The sequence below is a fragment of the Typopeltis vanoorti genome, chromosome 22 (genome assembly GCF_054136105.1).
Source record: "Typopeltis vanoorti isolate ZY-2024b chromosome 22, IOZ_Tvanoo_1.0, whole genome shotgun sequence".
In the NCBI taxonomy this organism is placed as follows: Eukaryota; Metazoa; Arthropoda; class Arachnida; order Uropygi; family Thelyphonidae; genus Typopeltis; species Typopeltis vanoorti.
In genome coordinates, this window is record NC_143570.1 from 1871079 (window position 1) to 1892517 (window position 21439).

General features: G+C 36.3%; 1 protein-coding gene across 2 annotated transcripts in view; it reads left to right on the top strand.

Moving 5' to 3' along the window:
- Positions 1–21439, top strand: part of PIG-S (phosphatidylinositol glycan anchor biosynthesis class S) — a 345368-nt gene that overhangs the window by 53379 nt on the left and 270550 nt on the right. The gene's annotated exons all lie outside the window — the stretch shown is intronic.

Genomic DNA, 21439 nt, shown 5'->3' on the forward strand with positions numbered 1-21439 from the left:
GAATTAAGTGCTTTGTTGGAAGAAGTAAATCAATTACTTAGCTGTGACATGTCATTGAACCTAACACGAAAAGGAAGATGGAAAGGGAAGTTTCTCTTGAATATTACCTTATGTAGCACACTATGTCTATCACTAAACCTTCTGTTCAGAATCCAGAACACCAGAAATTTCCATAAATTACCATATATGAAAATTTCTAGTTTTGGGAATACTGTCCAAATGCATGGGATGCATCTATAAATTAGATGATATCATTTTTCTTCATTTCTTAGACTTCCTGTCAAGACAGCTTTCACAGAAGAGTAAACATTATCTTAGTTTTGTAAAGTATGAAATATTGTTTTATTTAATAATAAAATCATTAGTGGTGGGGGGGGGTGCTTAAGGGTCAAAGCTGTAAACTGAGAGGAGACCTCCACATAGTCTTTAAAGGAATGTAGAGAACTGACCAGGGCTTCTGACCTAATGTTTAATACTCACCTTCTCGTGGTGCACCCTGTTAGGTATCTACCCGGATACAGAACGAATGAGAATGTGCTGGCAATTTGGGATTTAGCCGACCAAATTGTATTCTTATTGGCTTAAACTACAATATTAAATGATGGTACAACATGATAGAATTTCATGCAGTCTGGGGCATCACCCAGTTAAACAAGGCCCCCGTTGTTTTTGCCAGGGAACCAGAGCGTACAGCGAAAAGTCAGCTACTGGAACAAATCTGAAAATAAACCCCAACTCAACATCACCAGAGTTAAAGATCGGTACTATCAATGTAAGAAGCCTGAATGGCAAAGAAATGGAGCTAGCTGAGGAATTAGATAAGTACCAGATCGACATAATAGGGGTGACTGAAACAAAAAAGACCAAAACTGGTGAGCTCTTTCTGAGCAATAAATACAAAATGTCACTTATTTGTGTCTATAGTGCCACAGAAGGTTCTACTAAGGTAGAAGTGGAGGAATTTTTTGAGGTTTTAGAGAAAGCAACTGACACAACAAACAAGGAAAGTTGGTCCTTGTTGGGGATCCAAATAGCAGAGTAGGACTTTATTTTGGGAAAATTTGGAGAAAAGAGCAAAGCTAATAATAATGGCAAATATCTGTTGGATTTCTGCTCAGGACATGGACTGGTTATTACTAACACCATGTTCCAACATAAAAATGTGCACAAATTCACATGGAGAGAAGAGACAAGGAATAAGAAAAGTCTCATTGACTATATTATTGTTGATTGCGATGTTTTCTCTCTGGTGCAGGACACTAGAGTGTACAGAGGATTTGAAATTGGAAGTGATCACCATTTAGTCTTAAGCAGGATAAAATTGAATTTCATATTGAAAAGAAGAACATGTAAGAAAGTTTTAAAACAAATAAAAGTTAGCAGCTCTCAGATATGAACTGTAGACTAAAATATATAAACAAAGAGGTAGTGAAGGAAAAGAAGAAAGCATATCAGAAGTTCCTGGCAAATAAGTCAGCTTGTGCTCTTAGAGAATACAGAGACAAATGTAAGAAAGCTAAACAAAAGTCATGGGAAGACTTTGGTAAGAACATAGTGTTAAATATTTACTCTGTGCCATTGTTATGGCATCACTTTTCTGTTATTTCTCTATCCTAAATCCCTGTCGTACTTACTAAGACTGAAATCTCTAACCTATCTCTCTGGGGCCACTTTTCCTTTCGGAACTTGGACAAAATTTGTTTGATATAGTTGCGCTAGCCAGAGTCCTAGTACAGAAGAATTCTTGTACAAAGAAACCTTCCCAGAGTTCAAATAATACCTAATCTTGTTAAAGTATTAAGTGCCTATAGAAACTTCAACATTGCCGTCATGGCCTATAACTTTCTTTAATTTCCCCTTATTCACAGGTTTGAACTTTAGCGAGTGGTAAAATCAGTCTCATGCTCAGACAAACTCAGACTTACATAAAAAAAACATGTTTATTAATTATCAAATTACATACAATAAACTTCCACACATCAAAGGTATGTCATATCAAAATTCTAATTCACTAGCTAAGCAATAGGGAACATTCTAATTATCAAATACTCTATTTTACATCTCTAGGTTAAATAAGTACACATTCATCATAAAACACTAGTTCAAAATTCTAAGTAAAACTTGCTAACAAAGATCAATTCACATTCAACTAAGTGTTGCATACTCTCAGGCTTTCAGACTACTAGTCCAATATGATTAACACATTACTGAGCACAAAAGTCACTTAAAAGTTCTCTTTCTTCTCAATTAGAAATCTGTTCTTCTCTCTTTGTCCCAATACTAATTGTTACAAGAATAAGGAATTTACTGTACATTACCATTGTCCTGAGAGGATATCGCGCTTCTTTCGTCTGTCCTTTGTAGTTAGATGTCTTCTGCTTTATCGAGTTGTGTCCACGTGGAGCTTACGCTGATTGACGCAAATTGCCATTTCTTGCACTTTGCCACACAAACGCTCGTCTACCTGATCGATATCATCATCTTGGCTGTCCTTTTGGGGACCTTTTCTGCAGTCTCGCATTGGTAAACTTTTGCCGCTGGCCCTAGTTGGTGTCTGCTGTCAGCTCATGTATAGCATGCCTGACTCCTTCAGATAGCAACTGGGAAGGAGATTACTTCTGGCACTGTTGATCGGTCAGTACTCTGCTTCACTACATGAAAAAACAGGAACAGAAAAAAAATGGGGGGTTCAAACCCGAGTGAACTCGCTTTTTATTCTTCTTTGTAGCGCTTTTTATTCCTCTTTTCGTATTGGGGGATCTCTCATTGTGCTCTCCTATTCACCCCTATACGACTGCATCACACTTCTGCTCCTTGAAGAGCGCTCATTTCACCTAACGCGAGTTTAGCTCGCCTTCCACGAACACTTCCGTTGTAAGCGTTACATCATCATAGGCAGCTAACTAGTAACCTTTGAACCTTTGTTTGCACTTAGATTTACATTCTTACACAGAGTATAATTTTGACATCAATAACTTTAACAATATAATTCTACTTAGACATACAATTTTCTCCTCAACTTTGCTATCTTAACTAATAGTAGTACAAGTATTTCTAGCTCAGAATTGTGTTTCTTGTTAAATGTTAAATGAATGACTCTTTTGTTTGAAAGAATCCCCATTCAACATCCAACAATAGAAAATAAATATCAAGAAGCGGCAAGATATTCTGGAGGTTGTTGAAGAAGCTCAGAGATGGAGGAAAAAGTGCTGTAAAAGGAATTAGAGATGATAAAGGTGATATGAAAACTAGAGAAAAAGATATCCTTGAAGTATGGAGTAATTACTTCGAAAAATTGCTAAATGAAACTAGCAGTGATGACAGCACAGTGATAAAAAAAAAAACACCGACCAAGCATGCAACCAGGAATACATATCCATGCTTGAAGTAGAAAAAGCCATCAAAAGTCTGAAATGTGGAAAGGCAGCAGGAGTAGATGATATTAGACCAGAAATGCTCAAATATGGAGGAATAAAAGTTTTACAGTGGCTACACTTCATAGTTCAGAGGGCCTGGACAGAAGGATGAATTCCAGATGATTGGAGTAGAGCCCTCATAGTACCCATATATAAAAAGGGAAATAAAACTGATTGTGAGAATTACAGAGGTATTTCTCTACTGAGTGTTCCTGGTAAGATTTATGCCAGTATACTTGAGAAATGGTTAAGGATTGTGGAAGAGAAGCTTGGTGAGGAACAAGTTGGATTCTGGTCAAATAGAGGCTGTCAGGATCAGATCTTCACTTTACGACAAATAGTCGAGACCTATTCAAAACCCTACAGTTGTATGGTGTCAGTGGATCATTACATCAAGCAACATTTAGTCTTTATTTGAGTAGTAAGTCAGCAGTTAAAATTGAAGGAAGTACAGGGAGATGGTTTAATGTTAAATCTGGTGTCAGACAAGGATGCATTATCCCCTCTGTTATTCATTATCTATATGGATTACATTATGAAAGAAAGTGCTATTAAACATGATATCAAAATTGGAGATGTTAATGTCAGCTCCTTGCTTTATGCAGATGATGTTATACTTCTAAATAAATCTGCTACAAATCGGCAAGATTCCCTGACTAAATTGAATAACTGTTGTGAAAGATATGGTTGTGATGGAGGGTCAGCAATAACAAGACAAAGATAATGAAAATATCAGCTGCATTGTCAATGAAGAACCTATAGGACAAGTAAAACATTTCTGCTACTTAGGCACTATTTTTAGTGAAGATGGGGAATTAAATATGGAAATAGACAACAGAATCAACAAAGCTGGTATGGTAGGAAGTCAACTGAATAAATTTATATGGAATAAGAGAGAAATTAGTCAAAACACTAAATTAGCTGTATACAAGAACAGTGTTCAAACCAATTTTAACTTATGGATCTGAGAGCTGGGTCAGAAGGAAAACACTTGACCAAAGACTAGAGACTACAGATATGAGAGTCCTGAGAAAGATTGGGGATGTGAACAGATGGGATCGATGGCAATATCATATTAATAATGAGGATATTAGGAAAGAACTTGATATTGTTTGCATCCGGGAATGCATTAGCATAGCTAATCTCAGGTGGTATGGTCACTTAAACAGAATGGGCGAGGAAAGATTAGCCAAACAAGTGTTCTCTGCCAGGTTGACAGGAAAAAGACCCAGAGGAAGACCAAGATATAAGTGGATTGATACGGTAAAAAGCGCCTTAGAAGATAGATATATAAATATAAGATTTGACAGGTAACAGATTGATTTGGCAGAAAATTGTAGGTAGGAAGTTAGTAATGATGTTCATTTTTCATGTAGTACTCTCATATCCTGTACACCCCTTGAGGGTAAATGTCAGAAATTTGATGACGATGATATTAAACTACAGCATTATCTCGATTAATGTGCCTCTGATTAGTGCGCCTATATACATCTTAAAAATAAATGTTATAGATTTTAAAAATTTTCTATCTATACATTTTTATGCGTAACTATTTTAAAAATATCACTCACCAGGATGAAATAATTTAGATACTGATTTAAAACATTTTACAAAGTTATTTTTTAATGGCATACCGCACCATGTATATTATGTTACAAATTATGTGAAGTATAGAGGGGTGCTTAAGGGTCAAAGCTGTATAACTGAGAGGAGACTTTCACATAGCCTTTAAAGGAATGCGGAGAACCAACCAGGGCTTCTGACCTAATGTCCAATCCTCACCTTCTCGTGGTGCACCCTGTTGGGTAGCTACTTGGATACTGAACGGACGAGGATGGGCTGCAATTTTGGATTTAGCCGACCAAATTGTATTCTTATTGGTTAAACCAAAATATAGAATGATGGTACAACATGACAAAATTTCATGCCGGCTGGGACGTCGCCCGGTTAAACAAGGCCCCGTTGTTTTCGCCAGGGAACCAGGGCGAACAGCGAAAAGTCAGCTATCAGAACAAATCTGAAAATAAACCCCAACTCAACATCACCAGAGTTAAAAATCGGTACTATCAATGTAAGAAGCCTGAATGGCAAATAAATGGAGCTAGCTGAGGAATTAGATAAGTACCAGATCGACATAATAGGGGTGACTGAAACAAAAAAGACCAAAACTGGTGAGATCTTTCTGAGCAATAAATACAAAATGTTATATTCAGGCAATGACAATCAAGGAAAAGAAGGAGTAGCCATAGTATTCAACACAAAATACGAGGCTAATCTTCCTGAATGGCAGTCAGTCTCAAGTAGAGTAATGTGGGCAAATATGAGAATGGGGAACTGGACCATGAGACTTATTTGTGCCTATGGTCCCACAGAAGGTTCTACTAAGGTAGAAGTGGAGGAATTTTTTGAGGCTTTAGAAAAAGCAACTGACACAATGAAAAATGAAAAGTTGGTCCCTGTTGGGGATCTAAATAGCAGAGTAGGAAATGATTGTGAGACATACAAAAAATTTTGGGAAAATTTGGAGAAAAGAGCAAAGCTAATAATAATGGCAAATATCTGTTGGATTTCTGCTCAGGACATGGACTGGTTATTGCTAACACCATGTTCCAACATAAAAATGTGCACAAATTCACATGGAGAGCAGAGGCTAGGAATAAGAAAAGTCTCATTGACTATGTTATTGTTGATAGTGATGTTTTCTCCCTGGTGCAGGACACCAGAGTGTACAGAGGATTTGAAATTGGAAGTGATCACTATTTAGTCTTGAGCAGGATAAAATTGAATTTCATATTGAAAAGAATAACATGTAAGAAAGTTTTAAAGCGAATAAAAGTTGAGTAGCTCTCAGATGTGAGCTGTAGACTAAAATACACAAAGATTATTGAAGGAAAAATGAAAGAGTTTGAGAACAGGAATCAAACCTTGGAGATTCAGTGGCAAACTCTGAAGAAAACATTGATTGATTCTGCCAGAGAGGCATGTGGTGAGGTTGTTTGTAAGGATAAAAAAATCAGAACTCTATGGACACAGGAGGCTAAAGAGGCAGTGAAGGAAAAGAAGAAAGCATATCAAAAGTTCCTGTCAAATAAGTCAGCTTGTGCTCTTAGAGAATATAGAGACAAATGCAAGAATGCTAAACACTGTGTAAAACTAGCTAAACAAAAGTCATGGGAGGACTTTGGCAAGAATATAGAAAATAAATATCAAGAAGGTAGCAAAATATTCTGGAGGTTGTTGAAGAAGCTTAAGAATGGAGGAAAGAGTGCTATAAAAGGAATTAGAGATGATAAAGGTGACATGAAAACGGGAGAAAAAGATATCCTTGAAATATGAAGTAATTACTTTGAAAAACTGCTAAATGAAACAAGCAGTGATGACAGCACAGTGGTAAAAAACACTGACCAGGCATGCAGTCAGGAATACATATCCATACTTGAAGTAGAAAAAGCTATCAAAGGCTTTAAATGTGGAAAGGCAGCAGGAGTAGATTATATTCGACCAGAAATGCTGAAGTATGGTGGTATAAGAGTCTTACAGTGGCTGCACTGCATAGTTCAGAAAGCTTGGGCAGAGGGAAGAATTCCCGATGATTGGAGTTGAGCTCTCATAGTACCCATATATGAAAAGGGAAATTAAACTGCATGTGAGAATTACAGAGGTATTTCCCTACTCAGTGTTCCTGGCAAGATCTATGCAAGTATATTGAGAAATGGTTGAGAAAAATTGTGGAAGAAAAGCTTGGTGAAGAACAAGCTGGATTCAGGCCAAATAGAGGCTGTCAGGATCAGATCTTCACTTTACGACAAATAGTCGAGAAAGCATGGGAATATAACAAAGATCTGTATTTAAGTTTTGTCGATCTGGAAAAGGCATATGACAAGTTCCCAAGAGAGAAGCTATTCAATACGCTGCAGTTATATGGTGTCAATGGGACATTATATCAAGAAATACTTAGTCTTTATTTGAGTTGTAAGTCAGCAGTTAGAATTGAAGGAAGTACAGGAAGATGGCTTAATGTTAAATCTTGTGTGAGACAAGGATGTACATTATCCCCTCTGTTATTCATTATCTATATGGATCACATTATGAAGGAAAGTGGTATTAAACATGATATCAAAATTGGAGATGTTAATGTCAGATGTTAATGAAATAAATCCGCTACAAGTCTGCAAGATTCTCTGACTAAATTGAATAGCTGTTGTAATAGATATGGAATGAAGGGCAGCAATAAAAAGACAAAGACAATGAAAATAGGCAGAATCATTGAAAATGTCAACTGTGTTGTGAATGGAGAACCTGTGGAACAAGTAAAACATTTCAGCTATTTAGGCACGATTTTTACTGAAGATGGTAAATTAAATATAGAAATAGACAACAGAATCAGCAAAGCTGGTATGGTGGGAAGTCAATTGAATAAATTCATATGGAATAAGAGAGAAATTAGTCAGAACACTAAATTAGCTGTATACAAGACAGTGTTCAAACCAGTTTTAACTTATGGATCTGAGAGCTCTGTCAGAAGTAAAACACTTGACCAAAGACTAGAGACTTCAGATATGAGAGTCCTGAGAAAGATTATAAGCGTGAACAGATGGCATCAATGGCAGTATCATATTAAAAACGAGGATATTAGGAAAGAACTTGACATTGTCAGCATCCAGGAATGCATTAGCAGAGCTAATCTCAGGTGGTATGGTCACTTAAACAGAATGGGCGAGGAAAGATTAGCAAATCAAGTGTTCTCTGCCAGGTTGGTTGGAAAACGACCGAGAGGAAGACCAAGATATAGGTGGATTGATACGGTACAAAGTGCTTTAGACGATAGAAATATAAGATCTGATAATATTGGAGTGTTGACAAGTAACAGACTGATTTGGAGGAAAATTGTAGATAGGAAATTAATAATGATGTAATTTTTTTCATGTAGTACTATCATATCCTGTACACCCCTTGAGGGTACATGCAGGAATTTGATGATGATGATGATGAAATTTTCTGCCAAAATTATGTCGTCTACTAGTTACATAGCATTTTGCTAATTGTATTTCATGCCTCCTTTGCAATTGTTTTCCTTGCTTTTTTATTTTAAATATTTTCCCAATCTTTCATCATGAGTAAAAGAATTAGTGAGCAAAAAAGTAGAAGTGTGAAAATGATTCGAAAAGTAATTGCTTTGGAAGAAAACCTTGAAAGAATAAAGAAAAATGAACAAGGCGAGTCATAGCAAAAATAGGACATAAATAAAACAATCTTATATCGATTCGCATAAATGGGTAAATCTACTATAAGAGCAGTTTTAAGCAAAGCTGCTGAATAGAAAGAGAAAGGTAAGGTTGCTTCATGTTCATTATGCATGCACTCAAAATCAAAGTATTATAGTGATCGAATTAGAGAGACTTCTTTCTACATGGATCGAAGAGTGTAACCAAAAATGGATCCCGCTAAGCACTTATCTTATTAAATCAAAAACATTAAGTCTCTTTGCAACCTTGAAAGACAATGATTAAGAAGCGTTTCAAAAAGAGAAATGACCTACATAATGTTTTAATCACTGGTGAAACTACAAGTTCAGATAGGGAGGTAGCCGCAAATTTTCCAGAGATTTTGAAAAAAATTGTGGAAGAAGGGGAAATATTGTGACCAACAAATATTTAATGTCAATGAAACTGGCCTTTTTTTGGAAGCGAATGCCTTCCAAGACTTTTCTGGCCAAATCAGAAAAATCTCAGCCTGGTTATAAAGTCACAAAGTCGAATGAAATTACTGTTACAAGTAGCAATATGCGTGCCATTTAGAAGCACATCTCTATGATTTTAGAGACTTTTCAAACAAATCTAAGTTAATTAGATTTCATTCTGAGAAAATGAGTGATTCTGATCTACAAAATTTAAATGCACAGCGGAATGATCCTGAAGAATATGAAGAAAATTTAATCACTAACAATCCCAAAGAGATTTCACAGAAACAATTTGAAAATACTTTTTGTACAGTTGAGGTTTTTAAGCAGCAATGCTTAGAGGCTGATCCTGATGACGAGAGAAGCAGTAAAATTTTGCAGTAGTAGCAGAAGAGGCTATAGAGCTATACCGTCAATTGTATGAAAAAAAGAATGCCCACCAAACTACATTAGCTGAATTCTTTGTTAAGAAGTAGAATAATGACTTTATTTTCTGATGTTTTATTGTCTTTCGGCTTCATGGCTTTCCTTTAACTATGCCCTGAGATATACCCTAATTCTTTTATAAAAAAAAAAAAAATTAATGGTCAAAAGAAATTTAGGGAACGAATTGTACTATTTCCCATAAGTTATTATATTCGATTAGTGCATTTTTGATTAATGCGCCTGTTTTAAAGAACGCATTAATTGAGGGATTGCTGTATCTGAGTATATATTATTAATAATATATTACCAATAAACACCACCATTGCTCAAGGCATTGATAAGATCAATTCTCTGTGGCATTGACACTATTAATATAGTGCTACCACAAGACCCTTGACCTTACCTGTGGTTGGAAAGGCTTGATTTTGTCTTGTATACAAAGAACCTTTATAATGACTTTTCACTTAAAGATGAAGTAGCTGGTCTCATGCAGAGGTGGCAAGTTTTCATCCCACAAGACAGACAAATTGGTCAGTGAATTCATATACTGTGATTGACAGATGCATTAGACTATGCAGATAGGATTTATTGCTCTATTCTAGCATTAAGTGTCTGTTAAGTTTGCTTAAGCTTATTTACCAAAAATTTAGCCTAACGTGTCAAGGTGATGATTTGCTGATGTTATTAATAGCAATGGTTTAATGATACGATTCTAATGAAATAATGCAACAATAACATTTTAGTTGTATGACTTGGTTATTTTCAGAGTGAAAATTATTGTGACTTTTAAAGAAGGGTTAATACAGTTCACTGTATTAACTGAATTTTTATAAACTAACGGTATGCATAGTGTGATAATGTGTAACATGTAACTGCATGTTGTAAAGCTCAAAAGCATTAGACGCCTATATCTGATTTTTCAGTTTAGGTTGTAGTTAATTTAAAAAAAAAAAAAGTAGTAATGACAGTATTCAAATGTGAGCAACTTCCCAGAAATATGAAAGCATTATACATTTGGTTCTGTTGTGATTAGGAAAGTGGAGAAAGGCCTTGCAGCTTTCTATAAAAAATTTTTCTTCTGTATAAAATTTTTAATCTTTTTTCATGATACGGTGTGTGCATGACACTATATAATAATAATGTAACCTGAATCATGTAGTACTATCATAGCAGCCTGTACACCTCCTTTTAAGGATGCATATTAGGAACTTCATGATAATGATGATGCTCTGTGTGCCCTCAGTAGATTCTGTGAGACTGTACCTTGATGATCGCAAAAGTAGTATCTTAGTGCCACTAATCAGTTTGCAATGCACAGTATACATCCTCTCCCAATCAAGCCAACCTCACCTTCCTGACTAGTCATAAATGGGGCTTGCCAAGTATTGCTGCCAAAACAAAAGGTATATCTTCCTTTGTTGTGGAGGAAATGCTAATTTAGTCTCAAAAACACCTTTGTCTGACTTTTTACTATGTGATGATTATTGGATTTCCAGTTTCTGTTAGGGTATGTGTGTCAACTCACTCTGTGGACCCCAGCCTTTCCCATTTGAGGAAATAGCAGTAATTTTACCTCAGGCCATCCATTAGATAGTATATGACTGAACCTGATAACTTATCAAGAGGCTTCTTGAACAGATAATTAAAATTCCAAGTGCTATTTAGCGGTCAGATCATGCTTAGAGGGTGTCCAGGTAGAGTGGTAAATAGGCAGGTAGGTAGGTAGGCAGGCCTGCAGGTAACGTGAACTCGTGTGGCCATCCACAGGATGTGTGGTTTTTAAAACTTATTTTTGTTTTACAGTAGGTATTGTACGTTGTGGCACCGATGTCTAAAACAGTGGCAGGTGATTTCAACATGCATGATTTGTGTGCTGCAGCTATGCAAAATGTATGCACTTGGTAGAATGATGTAGGAGGAGAACGAAACTGATGAGCAGGTTTGTTGTGTTTCAAGAGCAAATACAAAACGTGTGATGATAGTGGTGAGTTATGAAAGGTCAAATGCATGAAAATGCAATTGTGAATGGCAAAGTTGATGTTGCATGTGATAAGAGTGACAGCAAGAATAAAATGGTGGAATGAAGAGAATTACCAAATGGTAATGAAAAAAAAAGTGTGTTTATGTGGAATTCTACACAGAACAGTATGTGAGATTGAATGGTTGGAAAAACGCCTGGTCTGGTGGATGGTATAACACAAGTGAAAGAAGGGAGAGGTACAAGAGAAAGCAGAATATGAAAGAGCAAAAGCGTGAGAATAAGGATGAATTTTGTATGGTGCATGTGTTTCCCTGAAGCCAAGATTTAGGATGTTAGTGGTGCTGTAAGTATGCAGAGAGTGAAAGAGATTTTTATTTTGTAGTAGCTGAGTTGCTAGTACAAGCAAAAAAAAAAAAAAGAGTGAACAGGTAAAAATTGAGTGTTGCTACTGTATGATAGAGGCAAGTTGAAACAGAGAACTATGATGGCCAATGAGTCACTGTGTAGATTGTGAAAGAGGAATGGTGTGTGTGGATGCATAGATTGGGTTTGATAGAAGGATTTATATAAGGTGGATGGCTTGCATTTCAATGAATTTGGGGGTCAGGTATCTTGAGAGAGTTTTGTTCAGTAAGAGTTTGGAAGTGCAGAGTCAGGGAAACTAGAATGTTTGGGGGAAGGATGCAGATGAGTGTGAATCCAGGCAACCTAGAGGTTAGTAACTGAGAGAGTGATTACAATATGCTGAATGTAGCTCCCCAGGTTCTTAACTTTAGTGGAGTAAGCATCACAATGTGTAATGGAGGTTGTGGGATGAAGGGGGTGTATTGCAGCAGCATTATGTATAATGCTGCAATACTAATGCCAGAAGTATTCAGAATAAGGGCAACGAGTTTTTAGCATTGGTTAGCTCAACTTGGCCAAAAAGTTATAGACATTAGTGAAACTTAGTTGACTGAGGATGATATAGTCACAGGGATAGAATGGATATAGAGGACAGTTCATTTGAAGCTACCTGGTGTGAGATAGAGACCAACAGGACAAAATATATAATTGGTTGCTACTACAATCCCAGACAATATAAGAGAGAATGTAGATGCAATCATTGACAAATTAGCACGATGAGTGTAGATCGATTAATTATTATGGGGGGATTTCAACTGTGGGACATGGTCATAACATCAGAGAACTCAGCATTAACCAATTTAGCTATGCTGGCTCTACTTATAAAAAAAACGATCATGGCATCTTGACCAGGGAGATTGTCTGGTATACAGAATTTTCTGTTAAGAAATGATATATGTAGAATTACAAAACTGCTAATTATAACAAGCTGAAGTCAGCTTTCAGCAGTACCGTGGCATAAGAATTAGGAGGGAACAAATGTTGGTGGTGCATGAGAGGTGATTAAGGAGTATTTTGCAGAAAGCAGTATCAGATTGTATACCCAGAGTCAGAAGGATAAATCGGCTAGGAGTTAGATGAATGAATAGCATCATTAAGCAGGAGTTAGTGGGAAAATAAATGTTTAGGAGGGAGTATCAAAAAAAATATGAGCAGCACATAGCACAGGACAGAATGGTGACCTGTATGGAAAGGAAGGCCAAAGCTAATTATGAGAAAAAGCTAACTGGTGAGGCCAAAAGGAATCTTAGATTTCTTTTGCTATGCAGCAAGTAGAAGGAGGAAAGACTATGGAAGTATGATTTTAAAAAGTCCTGATAGTGGAGAGGTAACAAAACCAAACCAAATGGCTGAATTACTGACTGAGCATTTTGCCAGAGTGTACCATGTAGGTGGTGATGTTGTAATGCCAGATGTGACATTGACTGATTGGAGAATAGAGGCTTAAAAATTGGAGGTGCTTAGGATATTGCAGAACCTTAATGCAAACATGGTCATGGGATTAAATGGCATATCAACCTTTTTATTATGAGAATGTGCAAGAGAATTATCAGCTCCTCTGACCTAGCTGTTTAATTTAAGCCTCAGTACTGGGAAGGTGTGAATGCAGTGGAAAGAGGATAAAACAGTATTACATAAAAGAGACTCCAAGACATAAGTAGCAAATTATAGGCCAATCAGTATTTCAGAAGTGTGATGGTATAGTAGAAAGTATTGATAGATGACCAGAATATGTTAATATTGGTGATAATATTGAAAATTTGGTGCTAGAATATTAGGAGAATGTAGAAGACCTGAATAAGGAAATAGAGTGCTTATGTAGCCTTCACAGAACAAAGTATGAGATTTGAAAGGCTGCAGAAACATCAAAAGATTCATTGCACTGAGAAGTGAAAAAAAAAAAAAGCAAGTGTTTGAAGTAAAGGAGATTGTATGAATAAAAATGAAAAAGAGGGTAAGGAAATAATTTTTGACAGTGATTCTATAAGAGGAGTGCTTCACGAAAGTGACAAAATCTTGTTTCCCTGCAGTGAAAATTAATGATATTGGTGATGCTATCAAAATGCAGAAAGGTAAGATAAAAAAAAAGATTGTTATGGCTGGCACCGATGATCTGAGAGGTGAGAAATATTGTATGAGGGAGGATGTGAATGATTTATTGGAAGAAGCAAAAAAAAAAAGAGTGAGAGAGTAAGCATAGCTAATGAATCAGTATGCAGGTTGTACAGAAGGAATGATGTAGAGTTTGTGCACCTATGGTCTGAGTTTGATGGATGGAAGGATTTTCTACGATGCTGATGGCCTTCAATGAATTTCGAGTTATATGTCTAGAGAGCTTTGTTCAATGAGGAGTGTGGAAGTTCAGAGTCAGAAAAACTAAAGAAATTAGGGCAGATGAATTCAAGTGCGTGTGATGGCACCATGAGGTGAATGAGTGTGTGAATGAACCAGAAATGCCGATTTTACTCTCTCAAGCTACAATATCAAACGTTTAATCAGTTCAGGATGTAAAGGGACTTGGAGGATTAAGGGAATGCTAGGGATGGTACGGTTTCTATCTTCTAATGCTAGAAGTATCAGGAATAAGAGGGAGTTTTTGGCATTAGATAATGCAACCTTGCCAAAAGTTATAGGCATTAGTGAGACTTGGCTAACAGCAAATGACGTCATTAGAGGCATAGAATGGACTCCATCAGCAGCAACCCACGTTACAAGATGAGAGGCAGAGTACTGCTAATGATAGCAGATGAATTGCAGCCAAAAGTAAGAGTCAATTAACAGATGGCATTTCTTTTGAGACAATGTAGTTTGAGATTAAGGCCAATAGGACAAATATAAAATTGATTTTTGCTATAGGCATGTGGAGGGGGGGAGGTTCAGGGATGATGTTGAAGACATGCATCAGCAAAGTAATACGAGTGCAGGTTGAGTACTTATTATGGGGGACTTCAGCTATGGATACATAGATTGGAAGGAGAAAAAAAAAATCACATAGCAGGAAGGAATGGAATTTATATCCTTACTAAGACATAATTACTTAAAGCTAGCATGTAATGGAGGTTTACTCAGGATATGAGAGTATTGGATCTGGTCATAGGATCATAAGACCTGCCCATAACTAAGTTGACTTCATTGTCTACATTTAGGGATATTGATAATACCTTCTAGACTTGGGAGATAGTAAAACATGTGATTTTCAATTAAGAAACAGTATATGTGGAACTACAAGGCAGGTGATTATGGCAAGCTTAGGAAGCAGCCTGAAACAGTGCCATTGAATAAAAATCTCCAAGGGAAGGATGCTCACAGTGTAGAGAATAATCAAGGGGTATTTATAGAAATCAGTATTAGACTGTATACTAAAATCAGGTAGGACTTAGATAGATGAGAAGTATCATTAAGCATGAGTTAAAAAAATCTTTGGAGGGTATAAGAAGAAAGGCACCAGCAAGCTCATGAACAGAACAAAAGTCAAGCAAGAAAGGTGACTAGTATGGTAAAGAAGACAAAATCATATTTGATCTATCCATTTCTCATCCATCCAATAAGGATTGAATCCTTTGATTATAGGGTCTTTAGGCAATTTAATGTAGCCAGCTTGCCATTTTCTCTGCTGCATCCCTCTAGGGATAAGTATTTTATGTCTGTAGAACCATATGTTCATGAATCCAATTTGCTTGTTGTGAGGGACAAAAAAACCTGAGTTTCCAAGGAGAAAACTCTACATTATATGAGACTGGCTAACTCACCATTTATTGAAAAGATCTGATAAAGGTTCCTCACATCATAGACTAGATTTGAACCTGGGTCTTTTTACCAAAGGGCTCATCTATACAACTGAGCCATGGAGATTCTAAAATCAGATAATGAGAAGAAATTAGCCAAATAGGCCAATTTCTTCTCACTGAACGTGCACATGCATGAAAGAGCTCCTTGGAAATCCCAAGGAGGTCGTTTGTTATATGGCAAATAGGAGGAAGAATGACTGTGGAAGGAAACTTTCATGAATGCTGATGGTAGATAGAAGTGGTGACAGAGGCAGATGAAATAGTTGAGCTACTGAGTAGCCACTTCTGATACAGCGATATCCAAGTGAGGATATCACTGTATCAGAAGTGACAGGGGCTGATGTGAGAATAGAGGTTGATGAATAGGAGTGGAGGTACTTAGGATATTGCAGAATCTTAATGCAAATATGGCTATGAGATTAGATCAGATATTAGCTTGATTTTACAAGATGGTGCAAGGAACTGGTGATGCCTTTGACTAGACCAGGGATGCACAACATGGGGCATTCAATGATTTAATGCTGCTCATGGTGAAAATCGAATAAATAGAAGAAGAAATATTTGTATACTATTAAATGATCAAAAAAATGAGCAGATTCATATATTGTTATTGTTGATGTAAATAAATATTTTTATTAAGAAGAAGAGTTTGTTTACATTCCCTGTACCTTAACAGAAATCAACTTATAACACATGCTCTGAACAATATTAAAATTTGATTGGTCAGTTTCTGAACTTCACACCAACAATGTCTGCATGAAAACAATAGAGTATTTTATGATTAGTTCCTGGGTGCCCTTGCCCTTGATAAGAGAGTATCGGATCTGGTCATACTTATGTAAATTTGTAGTAATGTTTATTCTTTTAGTTTGTAAAGTAGTTACTTGTAAATATTACAGATATTTTGTAATATTACTTGTAAATATTTCAGATAACTGATCCCCAAATAAGGATAAAAAGAAAAGAAAAATTGATGCTGATTTATAGACAGTTTAAAGAAGAATGGATGCAGAAATATGTTGGCTAAGCCATTCTTTATTTCATTCCTGCCTGAAATAATAGAATTTCTAAAAGAACATGGAAAAACTTGTAGCTGAATTGAAGAACAATAAATGGTTGTGTAACTTAGGATTCGTGACTGACATAACATTTCATCTTAACATCTTAACAACCTCAACAAACAATTGCAAAAAAAAAAAAAATAAATAAAATAAATTGGTTGCTGAAATGTTTTCAACAAATGTGAACTTCAAATGCAATGCAATTATTCATGTCACAATTAAAAAAAAAGATGAATTAGCACATTCCAACATATTGTGTGTTGTTTCCAAATAATTAATTGGAAAAGAAAATTAAGATTATGAAATTTTTACCTTCTTCAGAAATATTGTACACATAATTTAGAGTTGGATTTTTTGACTTAGAAATGGAAAAAGACAAGTTAAATCTGTTTATTGATCATTTTTTCTGTATAAGTGGTGTTACAGAAGGCTATTGAGGATATCATATACTGATAGAAAAGATCAGTAGAACTTTAACACTCCCTATGGATATTGATTGAAGAAAGTTAAAATATTTTGAACACATTGAAAGGATGAATGGAGGACTTCTGAGAACAGTAATAGAAGGTGGTAAAGTTCCTTGAAAAAGAGGAAGGTTTAGAACATCAGTGAGATGGATGGATGGTGTATATGGAGTGACTGATCTTCAGAGAGTTGAAGCCTCCAGAAAAGCATACAACAGGATGGGACTATATAGCGAGGCCTGGTGTGGCACATCACCGAGCATCAGAGTGACCATACAGCATTTGTGGATGCCCAGTGAACAGATGATTATGAAATGATAGCTATTTTCTCATGCTCACAATTCCAGCCTATTCAAATCATTCCGCAAGTACTACATATGAGTAACACTCCTGATTATCCTACCTATCTTTGCATTATCAGCAAATAGCTATATATCACATGCCAAATCCTTCCCAATGCCATTAATGTATGTACAGATTGAATAACAATGGACCAAGGACTGATCCTTGAGACAACAAGATAACTAATGGTGATAGTTGCTATATTGGGGGGAGATTTGCCTCCCCCCCCAATATATGACTTTGATCTGTAACTCAGCCATCCTCTTATCCATGCCAATAGTTTATAATCCAATCCCATATTCTCCAATTTATGCAATAGTCTTCCATGCTGTATTCTGTGAAAAGCCTTAGCATAATTCAAAAGTATCATAGTGTATCCATTCTCCTTGTCTAACTCAGTGGTAACATTATTATTATAGAATGTGAGCAAATTGCTAAAACATTACTCTTCTGAATGCAATACCTAACCAACTTTTCCAAAATCTTCACCGCCACTCCTGAGATACTGATTGGTCGGTAGTTGGATACATAAGCCTTTGCATCACCCTTGTGCAATGGGATTAGCATACATTCTTTCCACTCCTTTGAAATCTTCCCTGTTTTGAGACTCCAATTATACAGCATGGTCAAGGGAATAGCCAGTTCAGCTGAACACTCTTTTAGTATCCATGCTTATATCCCATCAGTTCCTATTGCAGAATCCGTATTTAGTTTGTGCAACAGCTCTAGTTCTTCCTCCACATCCACATGAGTTTGCTCAATATGCTGAAGAGGTAGCAGTGAGATCAATGTTGCATATACCAGCTTGATATCTTTTAGCAAAACGGCTGCTTATTAGTGCAACAGACATCATCCTTATACACACAATATTCCTTCCACATAATCCTTTTCTTACGAATCCCTTGCTCTATTTATTCCTCAAACTCTAGGGACACATTCTGATATCACATCATTTAAGTATTTTTTTAAACACTTTCTATGCACTGTCGATATTCTTCTCATACAATAACTGATACCATGGCACAGAACCCAGCATACCCATCAGATAGTCATAATTTCCTGCTTTGTAGTTCAGCATGTAACCTTTTCTGAATGGTACATTCATAAACTTACTCACTTTCCAAGTGAGTACTGCATGATTACTATTACTAACTGGATGCAGAATAGTTATGCCTTTAACTGAAATGCCCTCTGACACTATAATCAAATGAAGAAATGCATCACCAGCAACCAATCCACCAAGTCTTTAACAACACCCCACTATGTATTTCATCTTGTTGGACTCTACCTCACACCAGATGGCTTCAAACTCACTGCCACATGAAAAACTGTAACTAGTATTGCAGTCATTGGTCTCAACTCTAACTGGATTCAAGGCATCTGATATCATTAACTGCATGCCCTTTCCTATCCTGTCTATCCTTCCTAAAAATACCTCAACCCTTGTGCTCGGTACCAGTTAGTATGTCTGCTTCTGATAGCCAGGTCTCAATAATGCCTACAAACTGAAGTCCCAATATATTAACCAAGACACAAACTCTACTCCTTCGTTTCTGATACTTCTAGCGTTCGTGTACAGACATAATAAATTATTTGCATGCTCTTTTGTATACACTTGTCTGTTGTCTGCATGACACAGTTCAACAACTTGTAGATAGATCTCTTTACCTATCTAGTTCCATATTTATGCAGACATCATTATGCATGCTTCATAGGTCTGAACTGGATGAACACAAAATCGTTCTCTCTTCATAATCATTTTTGTAATAATAACCATTCCCATCATTAACACAGTTATCTAACATTGTCACTCCTACAGATTCTCACGATTCCTCCTATCAGAATTCATTTTCCCTGACTCATTAGCTCTTAGATCTTATATCAAATAATAATTTTTCAAGACTCATGATGCCAAATGCATTGAAGTGTAGGCTCTCCTTCTTATACATATCCAATCTTCCCTCTAACTCACTCCACATATCCAAAAACTCATCTACACATCGAATCATTTGCCATCATATCTAGGTAATATACTAATGATTTTTACTTTCTCGTTCTTTATTCTCACTTCTTCCAACAACCTTTTCACGTCCTCTCTTATACCAAATTTGTCTCGTTAAATCATTGGAACCTACCAGAATTATGATCTCTTTTGCTTTGCTTTTCTGTTTTTCAATTGCTTGCATTATATTTTTAATTTTTGCTCTGGGAAAATGTGATGTTATAACCTGTTCGTCAATGGCATGTTTTATGATAGTCACCATACCATATAACATATTTCTGTATATTTTATAATGAACTTACCAGAGTTTTGTTATTACACACTAACTTACCAGATTCCGTGCATTGTTTTCCATTTTGCTGCTGAACTTTTTTTATTCTTCCTATGTTTCTATAAGCACTGCTTGACTTTGTTAGTTACTTGTCATCTAATAATATCTGTTTTAACCTAGCAATCTTGGAGGTTAAATTACTTTCAATATCATTTTTAGTGGACAACCTTTTCGTACTATATATATATGTTTTTGTTCCCTCTCTTTCTCTCTCTCTCTCTCTCTCTCTCTCTATATATATATATATATGTAGAACGTTTTTTATCTTGGGTATAATATGTGTTGAAGATACCAAGCTATTTTAAATATATAAATCTGGTTTTAATCCATTTTCCTATGCCGTATCCTTTATACTCAATACCAGTTAGGATGTGATTCTGATAGCCAGGTCTCACTAATGCCTACAATCATTATAGCTGTTCAATTTCTTCTCTTCTCCAGAATATATAACACAATATTCATCACTCCAAAAATCTGTTTCCTTCTGTTAGATCAGAAACGGGCGACCTCACTCTAAATGAGGTCAACCCTTCCAGAGTCTAACAGAAGATATCCATTAAATGAGCATACTTATCATTTGGCACAATTTAACTATGTTTTAAAAGAAATAACAACTGGCAAATTAGAATAAGAACTATTTGTATTGTAGTTAGTGTGTTTATACTTTAATGTAACTGTAAGTCAACAAAAAGGGCTTACATGAGAGTAATCATCAGTGAATTTCTATGCGTGAAAGAATGCCAATAATCGGTAAGAAGGGGCAAAGGTTGCCCAATACTACAATAGCAGCATAAGCGTCCGTGGGTGCTACCTCTAAGAAAACATCAAGACGCATGCATTCCCAGAATTGGAAAGCCCCGTATGAGGATCGATGAAGTCACCTATCGGGGACGAATCGGAAGGGCAAAAGGAGAGATCAAACTCAGAAAGGTGGCGCTCTTGGGGAGCGTATAAAACCTGCAACACAGAATCAAACCCCCCCCCCTTTTTTTGTTTGTTCCTGTACTCTCACCGTGTACTTCGAGTGGTCATCGTGATTCAGTTCTTATCTTTAAGAGCTGATCTCCGAGAAATCCCAGTATGGCACCACCACAGAGCATGGCAAATTTTGAACGTCGGTAAGGAATAGCATCGACGTAAATCCTTAGTAAAGAAACCGAGCACCTGATCCAGGGAGAGCACGTGATTCCCACGTGGCAACAGAACCAAGGCAGCCAGAACTTCGTAAGAAGGAAGGACGGAGAAAATCCCAAAAGAACCTGAGATAGTGTAGATAAGTACTTTTACATATTCTAGCCCTTTAGAGAATTTGACCAACAGAAATGGAAGAAAGTGGATCTTGAATTTATGATAAGGATAAGCATGAAGAATTAATATATGTGTGAATGGCTCTATACCATTAGACTGAATTCTGAGAACTATTAACTTACTGGAGATTCTGTCGTGACCTACTCGAGGGAGATTAATAATGTGCCAAATACCTAGCTGGCTCCTATTAAGTCGTAAACTAAATATTTGATAAGTTGAAGGAATAGTGTTGTAG